We start from the raw sequence: 16,988 nt of genomic DNA, 5'->3' as shown, positions 1-16,988 counted from the left end.
AAGGTAAAGAAATGATCACTTGCAGGAACAGCCTCAATCTTGTAAAAATGTGCAACAAAAAAGTGATTACCATTTATATATTTAGTAGTCAATTTCCTGTAGCATTATATGTTGGGAGTCAAGAACAGGGCACATTTTGGGAGATGGGGAGAGGAGGAGAAAGGGTAATGAAGGGGAACAGAAACAGAAGAGAGGAAAGGAGAGAAGGGAAGAAAGTGAGGACAGGGGAAGGAGACAGGGGACAGTGAGGCAGAAAGGAGGGAGTGAAGAAAAGGGGGAGAGGAAGGGAGGAAGCAAGAGGTGGACCGAGGATGGGGTAATGCAGAGAGGAGAGGTGGAAGGGGAGGGCGTAGAAGGAGGAGAGGGGAGAGGAGCATTGATGGGGGATAGGCTGGAGGGCAGAGAGGGGAAGGATGGGGAGATGGACTGGGGACTGGGTGAGGTGGAAAGGGGGACAGAAAGGAGAGCATAGAGGAGGATGGGGAGGAGTAGAAGAGGGGGTGGAGTGGGTAGGGGAGAGGACAGAGGAGGGAGATTGGAGATAGGGTGAGGTAGGGAGTGGAGGAGTGAGGCTAGGGGAAAGAAAAGGTGAGGATGAGAAGAGAGTGGGAAGGGGAGGGAGAGATGGAGAGGAAGAACGAAAGACGGGTGATAGGAGAGGACAGAAAAGGAAATGTAGGGGTGAGATGAGAGGAGGTAGAGGGGAGAGGACACAGAGAGGCAGAAAAATGGTAAGAAATGAGAGATGAAAGGACAGGGGAAGGGTTGGGACAGTGTGGGGAGAGGAGGGGAATGGGAGGAACTAAAAGGGAAGAGGGCAAAGCGGGAGACAAGAGGGGAGAGGGTGCGGATGGGGGAAGGGGACATATGAACAGGAATAGGCCAATCAGCCCCTTAGGCCTGTTCCGCCATTCCAATTGGATCATGGCTGGTCTGTATCTTAACTTAATTTACCTGCCTTTGATCATTTCCTTACCGAACAAAAATTTGTTAATCTCAGTCTTGAAAATTTCAAATGACCCAGCGTCCACGGCCTTTTGGGGAGAGAAGTCCACCTGTCCACCATGCTTTGGGTGAAAAAGACATGCCTAATGTCACTCCTGAATAGCCTGGCTCTAATTTTAAGATTGTGCCCCCTTGTCCTGGATTCCACCACCAGAGGAAATAGCTTCTCTGTATCGATTCTTATCGAATCCTTTTATCATTTTAAACCCCTTGGATCACCTCTCAACCTTCTAAACTGAAGAGAATATAACCCAAGTTTATGCAACCTGTCCTCATAATTTAACCCTTGAAGCTTTCTGGTAAACCTGCGCTGTACCCCCACCCCCCGCCTCTCAATCGTGGTCCCGATCTCTCAGGCTCCCCCCTCCCTCCCAATTGCGGCCCGGAGCCTCCCCCCACACCCCTCCACTGATTGCTGGGGACCTTATAGTGTGAGTCCAGGTGTTAAGATCGGCAGGGCCTCCACGTCCCCGACATTGCCAGGTTCATCTCCTGCTACCTCCCCATTAATATCTGGGCCAATGAGTCTGCATAGTCCACAGAAAGGTCCATTCCCTGAAGCTGATGTGGTGTGTGAGAAGCACCATTCCACAAACTGGTTCATCCAGCTCTAATAGACCTCCTCCAGCACTCTGGTTTAAACACTTGAGAGCTAAATTTATCTTAATAACATTTTAACATAAATCAAATCAAGATCTTTTTGTGGTGGAGTAGTCAGAAATCTAGAAATGTGATGTTTTATGGTCTTGGCATTATTAAAAAGTGTATCATCCCATTTTCCATGAGTAATGTCACGAGAGATTCACCTGGCCTCTGTATATTTTTATTAAAAAATAGCTGCATGAAAGAAAAACTTGTAAATTTCTTTGCAATATAAATAGATCTTACAGTTAAGACTTTAACATATTAATAGTGAAATGGAGCTTATTGTAATACATTTCTACAGATGTTAATGGCAGAGGAAGTGATATTCTTTCCAGAATTTCCATTCTTCTGGAATATTGCTCAGCTGGCCTCTGTAGATGCTTTTAAAAAATATTTTCCGTTTTTACAATTTGCACTGGCAGTTTCAAAAGGATATTAATCAGAACTTTTCATCTATAACCCTGGTTAGCAAAACAATAAGTGGCAGCAAAATCCCTTTCCATATTTTGTATCAGCTTGAACATACCACAGTTAATGCAGCACACCGTCTCTGGAAGGCTGAAGACTTCACTCCAGTGTCTGACTACTGCAGATATGATGAAAATTAACTAACTTCAATTATTCACACTCAGGAGTCAAACTCATGGGCAGATCAGGAGAGCTGGTCGGTTCTAAGGTTTTCTCTTGGCTGGTGTTTTAATAAGGAATAAGAAGTCTTGGGGAGAGACTAACGCACTGTGTAGACTTTTAAACACTAGGGGGTAATTTTAACCTAACTCACCGGGGGGGGGAACCCATGGGATCGGGTGGAGTGCTGGTTTTATACCCAGCACATTATCACGCTCTGTTTACTTCACTGGAGAGTAAAATCAGGCGGGGTGTGAAATCAGCGTTGCACCCGATCCTGTCAGTTTCCTGATGGGCATGTTAGGTTAAAATTGCCCCCCAGATATCCTATGATGCTACTCACTGAGTCAGAGATTCCTCTGCTGCGAGGGAGGGGTGCACTTCTCCACTTGAAATAATTTGAAAAGAAGTTTGTAAAAGATCTCTGATCTTCCTGGAAACACTGAAGTAAGTGGATTTTGATTACTTTGTGGAAACTCAATATATATTATCTTTCTTCCCCACTTACATAAATAAATCTCTACATGTAATATGGGTGAAGCAACTCTACCTTTACGGGTAAATTCAGTAATTCTGCACTCCCAGTGGGGAACTGAGCTCAAAGAGAACATTGGGTTACAGTGTTTTTATTACATGGTATTCTGGGGTTTTTAACCTGTTTTGTGATCAAATTACATGATCCTGTCTGATCTGTTATTATATATTACTTTTTATCTAGTTTTTTTAAAGCCTAGGATACTTGTAGGGCGACAAGTACCAGGTTGGAGATAAGTACCTGGCGTTTGGCAGCGTGCAGAATGGGTGGTTGTGACATTTAGCAGCATTGCTGGAGGTGGGTCCTGGATTTTGATAGCATTGTTTGGCGGCTCTTGTCAGAACCGGGGTGGGGGGGGGGGGGTGATCCTAGAGTTTGGTAGCACCACAGTGGGGTTCCTGGGGATTTTCAGCACTGAGGAGGGGATTCTAAAATTTGGTAGCACTAAGCCATAGGGTAGGCAGGACTCCTGCGGAGGGGTAGGAGTAGGATTTGTTAAGGGAAGGTCACATCTGACTAACTTGATTGAATTTTTTGAGGAGGTAACAAGGACGGTTGATGAGGGTAGTGCATTTTATGTAGTGTACATGGATTTTAGAAAGGTCCCACATGGCAGACTGGTCAAAAAAGTAAAAGCCCATGGGATCCAAGGGAGAGTGGCAAATTGGATCTAAAATTGGCTCAGTGGCAGGAAGCAAATGGTAATGGTCGACGGGTGTTTTTGTGACTGGAAGGCTGTTTCCAGTGGGGTTCCGCAAGGCTCAGTACTAGGTCCCTTGCTTTTTGTGGTATATATTAATGATTTAGACCTAAATGTAAGGGGCATGATTAAGAAGTTTGCAAATGAGACAAAAATTGACTGAGTGCTTGATAGTGAGTAGGAAAGCTGTAGACTGCAGGAAGATATCAATCGACTGGTCAGGTGGGCAGAAAAGTGGCAAATGGAATTCAATCCGGAGAAGTGTGAGGTAATACATTTGGGGAGGGCAAACAAGGCAAGGGAATACACAAATAAATGGGAGGATACTGAGAGGTGTAGAGGAACAGAGGGACCTTGGAGTGCATGTCCAGAGATCCCAGAAGGTAGCACGACAGGTAGATAAGGTGGTTAAGAAGGCATATGAGATACTTTCCTTTATTAGCCGAGGCATAGAATACAAGAGCACGGAAGAACAGCATAAAATACTAGTTAGGCCACAGCTTGAGTACTGTGTACAGTTTTGGTCACCACATTACAGGAAAGATATAATTACACTAGAGAGGGCACAGAGGAGATTTAGGAGGATGTTGCCAGGACTGGAGAATTTTAGCTGAGGAAAGATTGGATAGGCTGGGGTTGATTTCTTTGGAACAGAGGAGGCTGAGTGGTGATTTAATTGTGGTGTATAAAATTATGAGGAGCCTAGATAGAGTGGATAGGGAGGACCTATTTCCCTTAGCAGAGGGGTCAGTGACCAGGGGGCATAGGTTTGAAGTAATTGGTAGAAGAATTAGAGGGGAGCTGAGGAGAATTTTTTTGACTCAGGGTGGTGGGGGTCTGGAACTCACTGCCTGAAAGGGTGGTAGAGGCAGAAATCCTCAACTCATTTAAAAAGTACATGGATGTGACCTACAAGGCTACGGACCAAGTGCTGGGAAGTGGGATTAAGCTGGATAGCTCTTTTTCGGCCGGCACAGACACAATGGGCCGAATGGTCTCCTTCTGTGCTGTAACTTTCCATGATTCTATGAGGAGTGCTGTGGGGGTCATAGGGCTGGCATCCTGCTGTTTAGCAGCACTGAGATGGAGTTCTCAGGCCGTGCAGCACTAAAAGGATGGTCCTATGGTTTGGGATGTTACAGTCTGTGTCCTGGAGTTTGGGATGTTATATTGTGTGTCCTGGGGTTTGGGACATTAGCCTGTGTCCTGGAGCTTGGGCACATTACGGTATATGTCCTTGAGTTCCAGACATTACAGTCTGGGTCCTGGGGTTTGGGATATTACAGCCGATGTCTGGAAATTTCAGACATTCCAGTCTGTGTCCTGGGAATTGGGACATTACAGTTTGGGACATTCCTGTCTGTGTCCTGGAGTTTGGGATATTACAGTCTGGGGTTTTGGGACATTATAGTCTGGAGCTTGGGGACATTACAGTCTGTGTTCTGGAGTTTGAGACATTACAGTCTGTATCCTGGAGTTTGAGACATTACAGTCTGTATCCTGGAGTTTGAGACATTACAGTCTGTATCCTGGAGTTTGAGACATTACAGTCTGTATCCTGGAGTTTGAGACATTACAGTCTGTATCCTGGAGTTTGAGACATTACAGTCTGTATCCTGGAGTTTGAGACATTACAGTCTGTATCCTGGAGTTTGAGACATTACTGTCTGAGGTTGGGACATTACAATCTATGTCCTGGGCTTCAGGATATTACAGGCTGCAACATTACAGTCTGTGTCCTGGAGTTTGGGACATTACAATCTGTGACCTGGAGTTTAGGATATTACAACTTGCGACGTTACAGTCTGTGTCTTGGAGTTTGGGACATTACAGTCTGGGTCCTGGAGCTTGGTGACATTGCAGTCTGGGGTTTGGGACATTACAGTCTGGGATTTTGGGTATTACAGTCCGTGTCCTGGCATTTTGGACATTACAGTCTGTGTACTGGGGTTTGGAATATTACAGCTTGGGACATTACTGTCTGTGTCCTGGAATTTGGGACATTACAGGCTAGGGTTTGGGACATTACAGTCTGGGGTCCGGGAGTTTGGGACATACAAATATTGGGAGCAGGACTAAAATGAACAGTGGACCTGTGCTTTGAAAACCAATATTAGCAGTGGGTCTAAAAATCGCAATCACTGGGCGTGGGATTACAAAACGCAATCACTGGGCGTGGGATTACAAAACGCAATCACTGGGCGTGGGATTACAAAACGCAATCACTGGGCGTGGGATTACAAAACGCAATCACTGGGCGTGGGATTACAAAACGCAATCACTGGGCGTGGGATTACAAAACGCAATCACTGGGCGTGGGATTACAAAACGCAATCACTGGGCGTGGGATTACAAAACGCAATCACTGGGCGTGGGATTAAGAACGCAGTCTCTGGGCGTGGGATTGAGAACGCAGTCTCTGGGCGTGGGATTGAGAACGCAGTCTCTGGGCGTGGGATTGAGAACGCAGTCTCTGGGCGTGGGATTGAGAACGCAGTCTCTGGGCGTGGGATTGAGAACGCAGTCTCTGGGCGTGGGATTGAGAACGCAGTCTCTGGGCGTGGGATTGAGAACGCAGTCTCTGGGCGTGGGATTGAGAACGCAGTCTCTGGGCGTGGGATTGAGAACGCAGTCTCTGGGCGTGGGATTGAGAACGCAGTCTCTGGGCGTGGGATTGAGAACGCAGTCTCTGGGCGTGGGATTGAGAACGCAGTCTCTGGGCGTGGGATTGAGAACGCAGTCTCTGGGCGTGGGATTGAGAACGCAGTCTCTGGGCGTGGGATTGAGAACGCAGTCTCTGGGCGTGGGATTGAGAACGCAGTCTCTGGGCGTGGGATTGAGAACGCAGTCTCTGGGCGTGGGATTGAGAACGCAGTCTCTGGGCGTGGGATTGAGAACGCAGTCTCTGGGCGTGGGATTGAGAACGCAGTCTCTGGGCGTGGGATTGAGAACGCAGTCTCTGGGCGTGGGATTGAGAACGCAGTCACTGGGCGTGGGATTAAAAATACTAAAGCTGTTAATTAATCACAGTTAATTTCTGTGATTAATATGTAAATTTTTTGGGCAATTGATTTTTTTTCACATCTCATTGATGTTATGGAGAGTACCTAGAATTACTGGGTTCCAGGAATAAGCTTGCTCAGATGGATTGTGTTTGCATAATACAATAGCATTTCAATTTATTTACCTGACAAATGCAATGAATGCTCTGGAGACTACGATTGTTACTACTGCTTCCCAGCTATCCAATCTCTAATTGTGGGAAGTGTAGGAACAGGTGGCAAGAAAAAAATAATGGGGACTGTGAGACAGGGAGCAAAAGCACTTACCACTTGGTGATTGATGGCATGGAAGGTTTCATTCTGGGTTGCCACACCTGGGTACATTTCTGGTCTCTGTACTACAGCAAGGATATCCAGACACTAGTACGATCGCACCTGGAGTACTGGGTGCAATTCTGGGAACTGGTACGGCCACACCTGGGTACAATTCTGGTCTCCGTACTACAGCAAGGATACCCAGGCAGCAGAGGCATTACAGAAAAGGGCACAAAACTGATACCGAACTTAATGCATCCGGGCTCTGAGAGGGTGAAGAGACTGGGATTGGTTACTCCGGAGAAAAGAAGGCCTGAGGGAGAGATTATTCAAGATCCTTGAGGGAATAGAGTGTACTTTGCCACATTTGAGTTACCACAACACCACAAGATCTTAGATACCTGAAACAGGGTCCAGCTAACAAGGGAGTGATGAAACACTTCACTATCCTTACCTCTCCAGACCTAGATGGAAGTGGGAAGAAAAATGTTGTCACTCATCCATATTAGCCAAATGGGAGAGTGACAATACAGAAAGAAAATAATAAACCTACATTTCGATAGTGTCTTTCGCAACTTCAGGACATTCCAAAGCACTTTGCAGCCAAATATTTACTTTTGAAGTGTAGTCACTGTTGTAATGTAGGAAATGTGGCTGCCAATTTGTGCATCGCAAGATCCCACAAACAGCAATGTGATAATGACCACATCATCTGTTTTAGCGATGTTGGTTGAGAGATAAATATTGCCCAGGACACCGGAAAGAACTCTCCTGCTCTTCAAAATAGTGCCATGGAATCTTTAATGTTCACCTGAGTGGGCAGCACTCCCTCAGTACTGCACTGGAGTGTCAGCCTGGATTATGGGCTCAATTCACTTGAACTCACAAGCTTTTGACTCAGGCTGACGGCTAGATGCTTTGTTTGTGGAGATTATCTTTATGGATGTGTACTGCATTTTGAAGCAGGGCTCCTCTACTTTTATGGAAGTATTCTGCTCAAACTGCAGGAGAGCCACATTGTAATATAGTTTTCCATGAGTAATTCTGCCTTATTTCCAGAGGGAAATCATTCTCTCATTTGCTTTTGCAGGAACAGTATCTGTAAAACAAAACTAATTCCAACTCCACCTTGGAATCTGAATCTGCTGCTGGAGGCACTGGTCTCTGCCATTGAGTTAGTGAGCTGCAGATATACCTGATCATAACGAGTTTTCACCTCAGGTTGTTTGAGTTTCACCTACAACAGACTTGCTTACCCTCTCTTTATCCACTGCCTGCCCCTTTGGAGCTTGACCCCCAGTTTCCTATAGTCTCCAGTTCTCCTTGCCTCCTCCTACGAGCGCTGACATTGGCTGCAGACTTATTAACTATAGTGTGGTGGTAATTAGTCAACAGTGAGAAAATGGGAAGAAAGGTTCTATTTTGTAAAAAAAAAATCAATTAAAAAAAGTTGATGGGGATCTTATACATATGGTGGGATATAATAGATTGGAAAGCGAGCTTTGCACGAGTGTTTCAGTTTAATATTGCCTGATGATTATGATTGCACAGCAACTTTAAATATATTTTTGTACTGAGGTGCCTGTAGATGTTCTCTGTTGGTGCCACTGTAGACAACCCCAGACATTGCTCAGGCGTACACTGGAGAATTGCTAAGACAAACCAAATAGATTGTATTTACCACATGGCTTCTTGAATCCATCATAATGCCATAAAGCCTTCTGCCTCTGTGTTACAGTGTAAAGTTACCAAAGATAAAAATATCCACTGCACATCACTGATGAGAATTATGAGGCAGACGTTTTAGCATTCCTTCTTTATTGAGGGATGATCCACTGGGATTTTAATTTATGATTTCAACAAACGAGTGTCGGCTGAGTACAAAATAAAATGTGTACTGTTTATATCCAGTAAAAGAAGTGTTAGTGCCAAAGGGTGAATTTATTTATTTATTGGAGGGAGTGAGCTGGTGAAATACCCAGGAAGGGGAGTTGAACCTATTTCTTATTTTGCTTAACCTTTTTGAAGCTTTTTATTTTTGTTTTTCAAATGTTTACAATTTGACTGTTTAAGGGGTTGTTTTAAAAAGAATGTGCCAGGTGAGGGAAGCCTCACCCATTGGTCACAAATATCAGGGGATTCTGAGCGCATCAAAATTGAGGAATGGGAAATGATGGGAAGTGCACCTTTGATTTCCTGGCAGTAGCACCGACTTGGAAAATGGGCCCTTAGTGTACACAGTTTGCCCTATGGGTATACATTTTACATATACGTCGATGGAAAAGTCTGACCAGCGGCTTGCAATTATGGGTGGTCTATGGATGAACCAGGCATTCAATGTTGCAGTTCATTGTGTGCGGGCGTCGGAGGGGAAACATTACATTGAAACCTGTGTAAATGAACGGACACATATCAACAGTCCCAAATTACTTACGTTGTAAAAGATACAAAAGGCACTGTGAAACCACAGACACTCGCAAATTACGATGTACCAAGCCCTTTTACACTTTAAAGCAGGGGACACAGCCTGACGTCACACTTTAAAATGTTCAGCGTATGTACTGAATCTCAGACTGAAGATTATATTGACCGATGGATTGTTACTGGATTCCTTTCTATATGCTGTATTAGGGTTTAAATTCACCCCCCCCCCCCCCTACGCACAGCCGCTGTATCAGGGTTTAAATCCCCCCCCACAGCCACTGTCCCTGCCTGTACCGGGATTTAAATCCCCCCCCCAGAGCCTCTGCCCCTGCCGATATCGGATTTAAATCCCCTCACAGCCGCTGTCCCTGTCGATATCGGGGTTTAAATCCCCTCACAGCCACTGTCCCTGTCGATATCGGGATTTAAATCCCCCCACAGCCACTGTCCCTGTCGATATTGGGATTTAAATCCCCCCACAGCCACTGTCCCTGTCGATATTGGGATTTAAATCCCCCCACAGCCACTGTCCCTGTCGATATTGGGATTTAAATCCCCCCACAGCCACTGTCCCTGCCAGTGCCAAAGGTGCCCATAATTTACAGGTTTCAGTGTATTCTGAAGGCTGAAAATGTACTAAACAGTTTGCAGTCTTGGCACAGTTGTAAGCACTCAGTGACTGTCTGGAGTATTGTTTAGCTGTGTGTGCCGTGGCACACCATCGGTAGGTGTGTGTGCCGTGGCACACCATCGGTAGGTGTCAACACCAGAACACTGGGAGAACTCCCCTGCTCCTCTTCAAATTGTGCCTCGAGATCTTTTTCATGTACCTGTGAGGACATACTGGGCCTCGGTTTAACGTCTCATCTGAAAGACGGTAGGTTGTGCTTTCTTTATGAAATCAGATTTTGATGAATAGACTATCGATGATGAGTGATAATTTGCAAGTAATATAAAAGTGCATTCAGTTGTTAATCACCTGTGGTGTTTGAACTTGCTGAAAGACTGAAGTGTCTCCATGAATGATTGCTCTGATATTTTATCCTTGTGCAGAGGAGCTGTTGCCCAAGACCATTTGCCGAGTAATGAAGGATTTATTAGCTGAGAGCTAGCAGGAAGATTCACTGTGCCCATAGGCAGAGCTTTAGGATTTAAGTGTTTTTTCAGATTTTCCATGGTGACTGCTGGACCAAAGTACATTACAAAATTAGGGGCTAGAAGTGACTAATGAGAGCTTAGAAATAACACAAGTAGTTTTGTTGATGTTCAGTTTGGATTATCTTAGAGGCTTTGTAATCTTCAGTATGTTGTACATAGGAACAGGAGTAGACCATTCAGCCTCTCGAGCTTGTTCCGCCATTCCATGACTGATCTGTATCTCAGCTCCATTTACCCACCTTGGTTCTATATCCCTTGATGCCCTTACCTTGTAATGTGCATGTGTTTCATTACATTACTAGGCTGAGCCACGGGCCTTTAATGAATTAAAATTCTTAAAGAATTACTTTGGGGTTGTGTTTAGAAGTGAAGTCAGTGTGACAATGAATTACATTACAAATATTTAAAAGGGAACTTTAAAATTCCTTATATAGTAATTTGGAAGTAAAACAGTTACTTCCTGCTTGCTTATTCTTCTGCTTGAAAGGTGGCCAGACTAGTGAAGGTTTGAGACTGACAGGAACAAATTGGAAAATGAAAATCTTACCCATAGTATATGATATGTCATTATTTCTGGTCTTTTGAAAATGAAGGCAAAGATAGTGTTGAACATCCAAAAGATAGGATATGATCAGAACACATTCCATAAGAAACAAAGAACTGCAGGGTTCCCCTTTGCAAATGTGCCCTCGACCCTTATTATCTCTTCAATTTGAAACTGAATTGTTGCTAAACTTGTAGCACATCACAGAGCCTTATGAATCAGCACTGGATTTTCTGTGTAAGTTCGAGTACCTGCTGAAAGTTTTCAGGCTGCAGTTGATTGTACCGTGATGACTGGGGAGAGTAAAGTTCACAATTACACGTGCATCTTAGCAGGCTTTCTAGTTTTGTTCTCCATGGGAGAATCCTGTACTGTAAACTAGTTCCACTGCTTTCAGTGACAGAAGTACCTTTTAAATTAAAAGGTATGGCAGTAGATAAGCAGTGGCAAATATTTAAAGAAATATTTCAATATTCTCAACAAATATACATTCCATTGAGAAATAAAAACTCCACAGGAAAGGTGATTCATCCATGGCTAACTAAAGAAGTTAAGGATGGTCTTAGATTAAGAGAGGAGGCCTATAATGTTGCGAAGAAGAGTAGTAAGCCTGAGGATTGGGAGAGTTTTAGAAACCAGCAAAGGATGACCAAAAAATTGATGATAAGGGAGAAAATAGAATATGAAAATGAACTAGCAAGAAATATAAAAACAGATTGTAAGAGCTTCTACAAGTATGTAAAAAGGAAGAGAGAAGTGAAAATAAACATGGATCCCTTAGAGGCTGAGACAGGAGAAATGATAATGGGGAATAAAGAAATGGCAGAGACGTTAGACGAATATTTTGTATCTGTCTTCATAGTAGAAGACACAAAAAGCATACCAGAAATAGTGGGGAACCAAGGGGCTAATGAGAGTGAGGAATTTAAAGTAATTAATATCAGTAGAGAAAAAGTACTGGAGAAATTAATGGGACTAAAAGCCAATAAATCCCCTGGACCCGATGGCCTACATCCTAGGGTTCCAAAAGAGGTGGCTGCAGAGATAGTGGATGCATTGGTTGTGATCTTCCAAAATTCCTTAGATTCTAGAATGGTTCCAGCGGATTGGAAGGTAGCAAATATAACCCCGCTATTCAAGAAAGGAGGGAGAGAGAAAACAGGAACTACAGGCAAGTTAGCCTGACATCAGTCGTCTGGAAAATGCTGGAATCCATTATTAAGGAAGTGGTAACAGGGCATTTAGAAAATCATAATATGATTAGGCAGAGTCAACATGGTTTTATGAAAGAGAAATCGTGTTTGACAAATCTACTGGAGTTTTTTGAGGATGTAACTAGCAGGGTAGATAAAGGGAAACTGGTGGATGTCGTATATTTGGATTTTCAAAAGGCATTCGATAAGGTGCCACATAAAAGGTTGTTATGCAAGGAAAGGGCTCATGGGGGTAAAATATTAGCATGGATGGAGGATTGGTTAATGGACAGAAAGCAGAGAGTAGGGATAAACGGGTCATTCTCAGGTTGACAGGCTGTAACCAGTGGGGTGTCACAAGGATCAGTGTTTGGGCCTCAGCTATTTAGAATCTATATTAATGACTTAGATGAAGGGACCGAGTGTAATGTATCCAAGTTTGCTGATGATACAAAACTAGGTGGGAAAGTAAACTGTGTGGAGGACACAGAGTCTGCAAAGGGATATAGACAGGTTAAATGAGTGGGCAAGAAGATGGCAGATGAAATATAATGTGGGGAAATGTGAGGTTATTCACTTTGGTAGGAAGAATAGAAAAACAGAATATTTTTTAAATTGTGAGAAATTATTAAATGTTGTGTTCAGAGAGATTTGGGTGTCCTCATGCAAGAAACACAGAAAGTTAGCATGCAGGTACAGCAAGCAATAAGGAAGGCAAATGGCATGTTGGCATTTATTGCAAGGGGGTTGGAGTACAAGAGTAAGGGAGTCTTACCACAGTTGTACAGGGCTTTGGTGAGACCTCACCTGGAGTGCTGTGTACAGTTTTGGTCTCCTTATCTAAGGAAGGATATACTTACCTTAGAGGCAGTGCAACGAAGGTTCACTAGATTGATTCCTGGGATGAGAGGGTTGTCTTATGAGGAGAGATCGAGTAGAATGGTCCTATCCTCTCTGGAGTTTAGAAGAATGAGAGGTGATCTCATTGAAACATACAAGATTCTGAGGGGGTTTGACAGGGTAGATGCTGAGAGGCTGTTTTCCAAGGCTGGAGGGTCTAGAACTAGGGGGCATAGCCTCACAATAAGGGGTCAGCCATTTAAGACTGAGATGAGGAGGAATTTCTTCACTCAGAGGGTTGTGAATCTTTGGAATTCTCTACCCCAGAGGGCTGTGGTTGCTGAGTCGCTGAATATGTTCAAGGCCGAGATAGATTTTTGGACTCTAGGGGAATCGAGGGATATGAGGATCGGGCGGGAAAGTGGAGTTGAGGTCGCAGCTCAGCCATGATCTTATTGAATGGTGGAGCTGGCTCGAGGGGCCATATGGCCTACTCCTGCTCCTATTTCCTATGTTCTTAAAACAGTGGCTCAAGACACTGCAAAACTACTGAATAATAATCAGCCCATTGTCTCACCCATAAACAGACCCCTAGTCCTCACTTTACAGAACAGCTCCATACTTATATGGAAACTGTAATTAGTCATCCTTTCAGGAAAATATAACTCTTGTCATAACCTAGAACTGTGATGTGTGTTTCAGCATAAATCAAGTTCCATTTTCAGTGAAGGAGATCCTCTATCTCATATTTCTGTATTCATGTATAGGATAACACGTGGGTGGTTGTGTGCTTAGAACAGGATGAGGTTCTGGTATCACACCTCAGCATGGAAATAAGGGATATATTGGTGCTGCTCTGTACTTTATATAATATATTAAAATCTGTACTGGGTTGTACATTCCACTGAACATGCTATGTAAACATTTCCTGTGGGAATTGTCATGATTAAAATGTCTCCGGGTAGTTGTTACTTTTTACCTTTCACATTGCCCTGTGATGCCAGTCGACGGCGCTGTAATTGGAGTTTCCCAGCTTAATTCTTGAGACGGGTAATGCCTGGCTATATCAGCACCACATGCTGCTGAGGAGCCTGCTCATCCTGTGCCAAAGCTTGTGTTGAGCTTTATCTGTTCTCTGAACGGCAAGTATTTTTGTTTTTAAATTTAAATGTTGAAGATTTAAATTTCTTTTTAGACATAGTTTCTTAGGAGCTGCTGGGAGTGGGCTTTAATTTTCCCTTGTCTCCCACCACAGCACTGGCCCCCAGGCCTGCAAGTGCAAAATGTTGCTGCTTTAAATTTGAATTTAGAAATATCATTAAAATGTTAATATATTTGTAATATTTTGTCTCTTATATTTAGATTTGCACCTTACTGTCTCAGTGGACCTCTTGTGCTGCGTTTTCCGCCCCATTGGTTGGGTCCAGCTGCCCCTGATGTGTCTAACTAAGCCCAATATATCCCGCCCCAATCAGATCACCATCTCCCGACTGTATTCCTAAGCCATTTAGAATTTTTGTTTCCATGCTTCCTTCCCAACTCTTTTAGCAGCTCTGCTGCTGGTTCCCAGCCTGACTCTTCAAACATTTTTCTTTGGATGTTCGCTGGGTCCTTAGCCCACATGGCTTTTTTAATTTTTCCAGCCCTACTGATTCCCAGCCCCAGCCCGGTCCGGACTCATGAAAAATGTTACCTCCTTGCAGCTCCCAGCCCGAGTCCTGCGCCCCCCCCCCCCCCCCAATCTTGAACTTTATTTGTGGCTCTCTTCGCTCCACCGATTTTTCTATCAGCTCTTGGGGCTCCAACAGGGTCTGACAGCATTGTACTTACCAACCGGCTGCTGTACAGGGAGATAGATGGCTAGGAATTTCATATAACTGAATACCTACTATCCAAAAAACAACAAAATTCACACAAAAGAATATAAACACAGATCAGCGAGAAAGAGAAAGATTGAAGCAGAGCACGACGTAAACAAAGACAAATGGTATCCTCCAATTTACTGTGTGCAATGCCACAGTAGATCCACAAGTAGTATATTCAAATTCTTACTTGGGCTACATGCTTCATTGAAAACTGCTGTGTAAACATTTCTTATGGGAATTCCACTGCAAGAATGTCCACACTTCTGCGTTACACTTAACTGTTACGTTTCTGTGTAACACCAGTAGGTGGCAATCTTTCAATGTTAATCCAATCACGGGCTTGTAACAGTTCCCTTTGGTACCGCCATGTGGTGCTGTATTATCTTTTCATCATAAATCACTCAAAATGCTTTCAGGATTTTTTTTTGTTTGCCATTTTTCTTCGGAACTGAAATTTCTAATGTCGAAAATAAAAGTTTAAACCAAATAAAAAGTTCCAAAAATTATATACTTCACAATAACATGGTTGAATTTACCCATTAAATTGTATTTTGCGTCTTTTAATGCCTTTGTTAGCATTTTAACTTGAAGGCCTCAGCTCCTCCCAAAATATGGGCTTGGACTTGATATTTTTGCTAAGTGCTGTGATTGTTAACTGAATGCAGAATTCACAGTCTGAACATATGTAGTACACCAAATTTCCCAGCACACATTAGCTGAACTGTTAAAATATTTTTCATTAGTTTCCAGAAGTTCTTGCTCAGTTGTTTTTCAGAATTATTTGAAGAAAAGTTAGAGGACAAAATTCAAAAGCTTTGTTCAGGTGAAATTTATTTAGATTTTTCTAAAGGTGGGTTGTGGGTCTGGGTGGATGTGTGTAAGAGAGCGAGACAGATTATCTTGATTACACACCTGTTGTACCTTTTGTTTCAGGTTCTGTGAAAGCATATTAAACTGAGAGATTAAGCGAGTACAGTAGTGCAGTGGTTATGTTACCTCACCAATAATCTAGAGACTGTGAATTGAAATCCCACTATGGTTTGAGAATTTGAATTCAGTTTTTTTTTAAAATTTGGAAATAAAAAGCCGGGGGATGGCAAACAAGACAAGGGAGTACACAATAAATGAGAGGTGTAGAGGAAGTGAGGGACCTTGGAGTCCCTGAAGGTAGCAGGACAGGTAGATAAGGTGGTTAAGAAGGCATATGGAATACTTTCTTTTATTAGCCAAGGCATAGAATATAAGAGCAGGAAGGTTATGCTGGAACTGTATAAAACACTGGTTAGGCCACAGCTTGAGTACTGTGTACAGTTCTGGTCGCCGCGTTACAGGAAAGATGTAATTGCACTAGAGAGGATACAGAGGAGATTTACGAGGATGTTGCCAGGGCTGGAGAATTTTAGCTGAGAGAAAAGATTGGATAGGCTGGGGTTGTTTTCTTTGGAACAAAGAAGGCTGAGGGGAGATTTAATTGAGGTATCTAAAATTATGAGGGAACTAGATAGAGTGGATAGGGAGGACCTATTTCCCTTAGCAGAGGAGTCAATGACCAGGGGGCATAGATTTGAAGTAATTGGTAGAAGGATTAGAGGGGAGCTGAGGAGAATTTTTTTCACCCAGAGGGTCTGGAACTCACTGCCTGAAAGGGTGATGGAGGCAGAAACCCTCAACTCATTTAAAAAGTACTTGGATATGCACTTGAAGTGCTGTAACCTACAGGGCTACAGACCAAGTGCTGGAAAGTGGGATTAAGCTGGATAGCTCTTTTTTTGGCCGGCACAGACACGATGGGCCGAATGGCCTCCTTCCGTAACTTTCTATGATTCTATTGAAAAAGTGATCATGAAGCTGTCTGTCTGTCGTAAAAATCCAATTAGTTCATTAATGTCCTTTAGGGAAGGAAACCTGCTGTCTTTACCCGTTCTGGCCTATATATGACTCCAGTCACACACCAACGTGGTTGACTCTTAACTACACTTTGAAGTGGCCCAGCAAGCCCCTCAGTTTATCAAATGGCTACAAAGAATAAGAAGAATAAAATTGGACAGATCAATTGGCTGCGACATAGGCATCGGATCAGGACACAACGAAGGAACACCCACCCTCGTCGACCCTGCAAAGTCCTCCTAACTAAC

The 16,988-nt window shown here is 43.5% G+C and overlaps 1 protein-coding gene across 2 annotated transcripts in view; it reads left to right on the top strand.

The window, feature by feature from the left end:
• The window catches only part of tspan15 (tetraspanin 15), a 255,113-nt gene that overhangs the window by 148,602 nt on the left and 89,523 nt on the right, over window positions 1–16,988 (top strand). The gene's annotated exons all lie outside the window — the stretch shown is intronic.

The sequence above is a fragment of the Heptranchias perlo genome, chromosome 21, assembly GCF_035084215.1.
Source record: "Heptranchias perlo isolate sHepPer1 chromosome 21, sHepPer1.hap1, whole genome shotgun sequence".
Lineage (NCBI taxonomy): Eukaryota > Metazoa > Chordata > Chondrichthyes > Hexanchiformes > Hexanchidae > Heptranchias > Heptranchias perlo.
The sequence above is the reverse complement of the archived record's forward strand: the minus strand, read 5'-3'. Positions and strand labels throughout refer to the sequence as shown.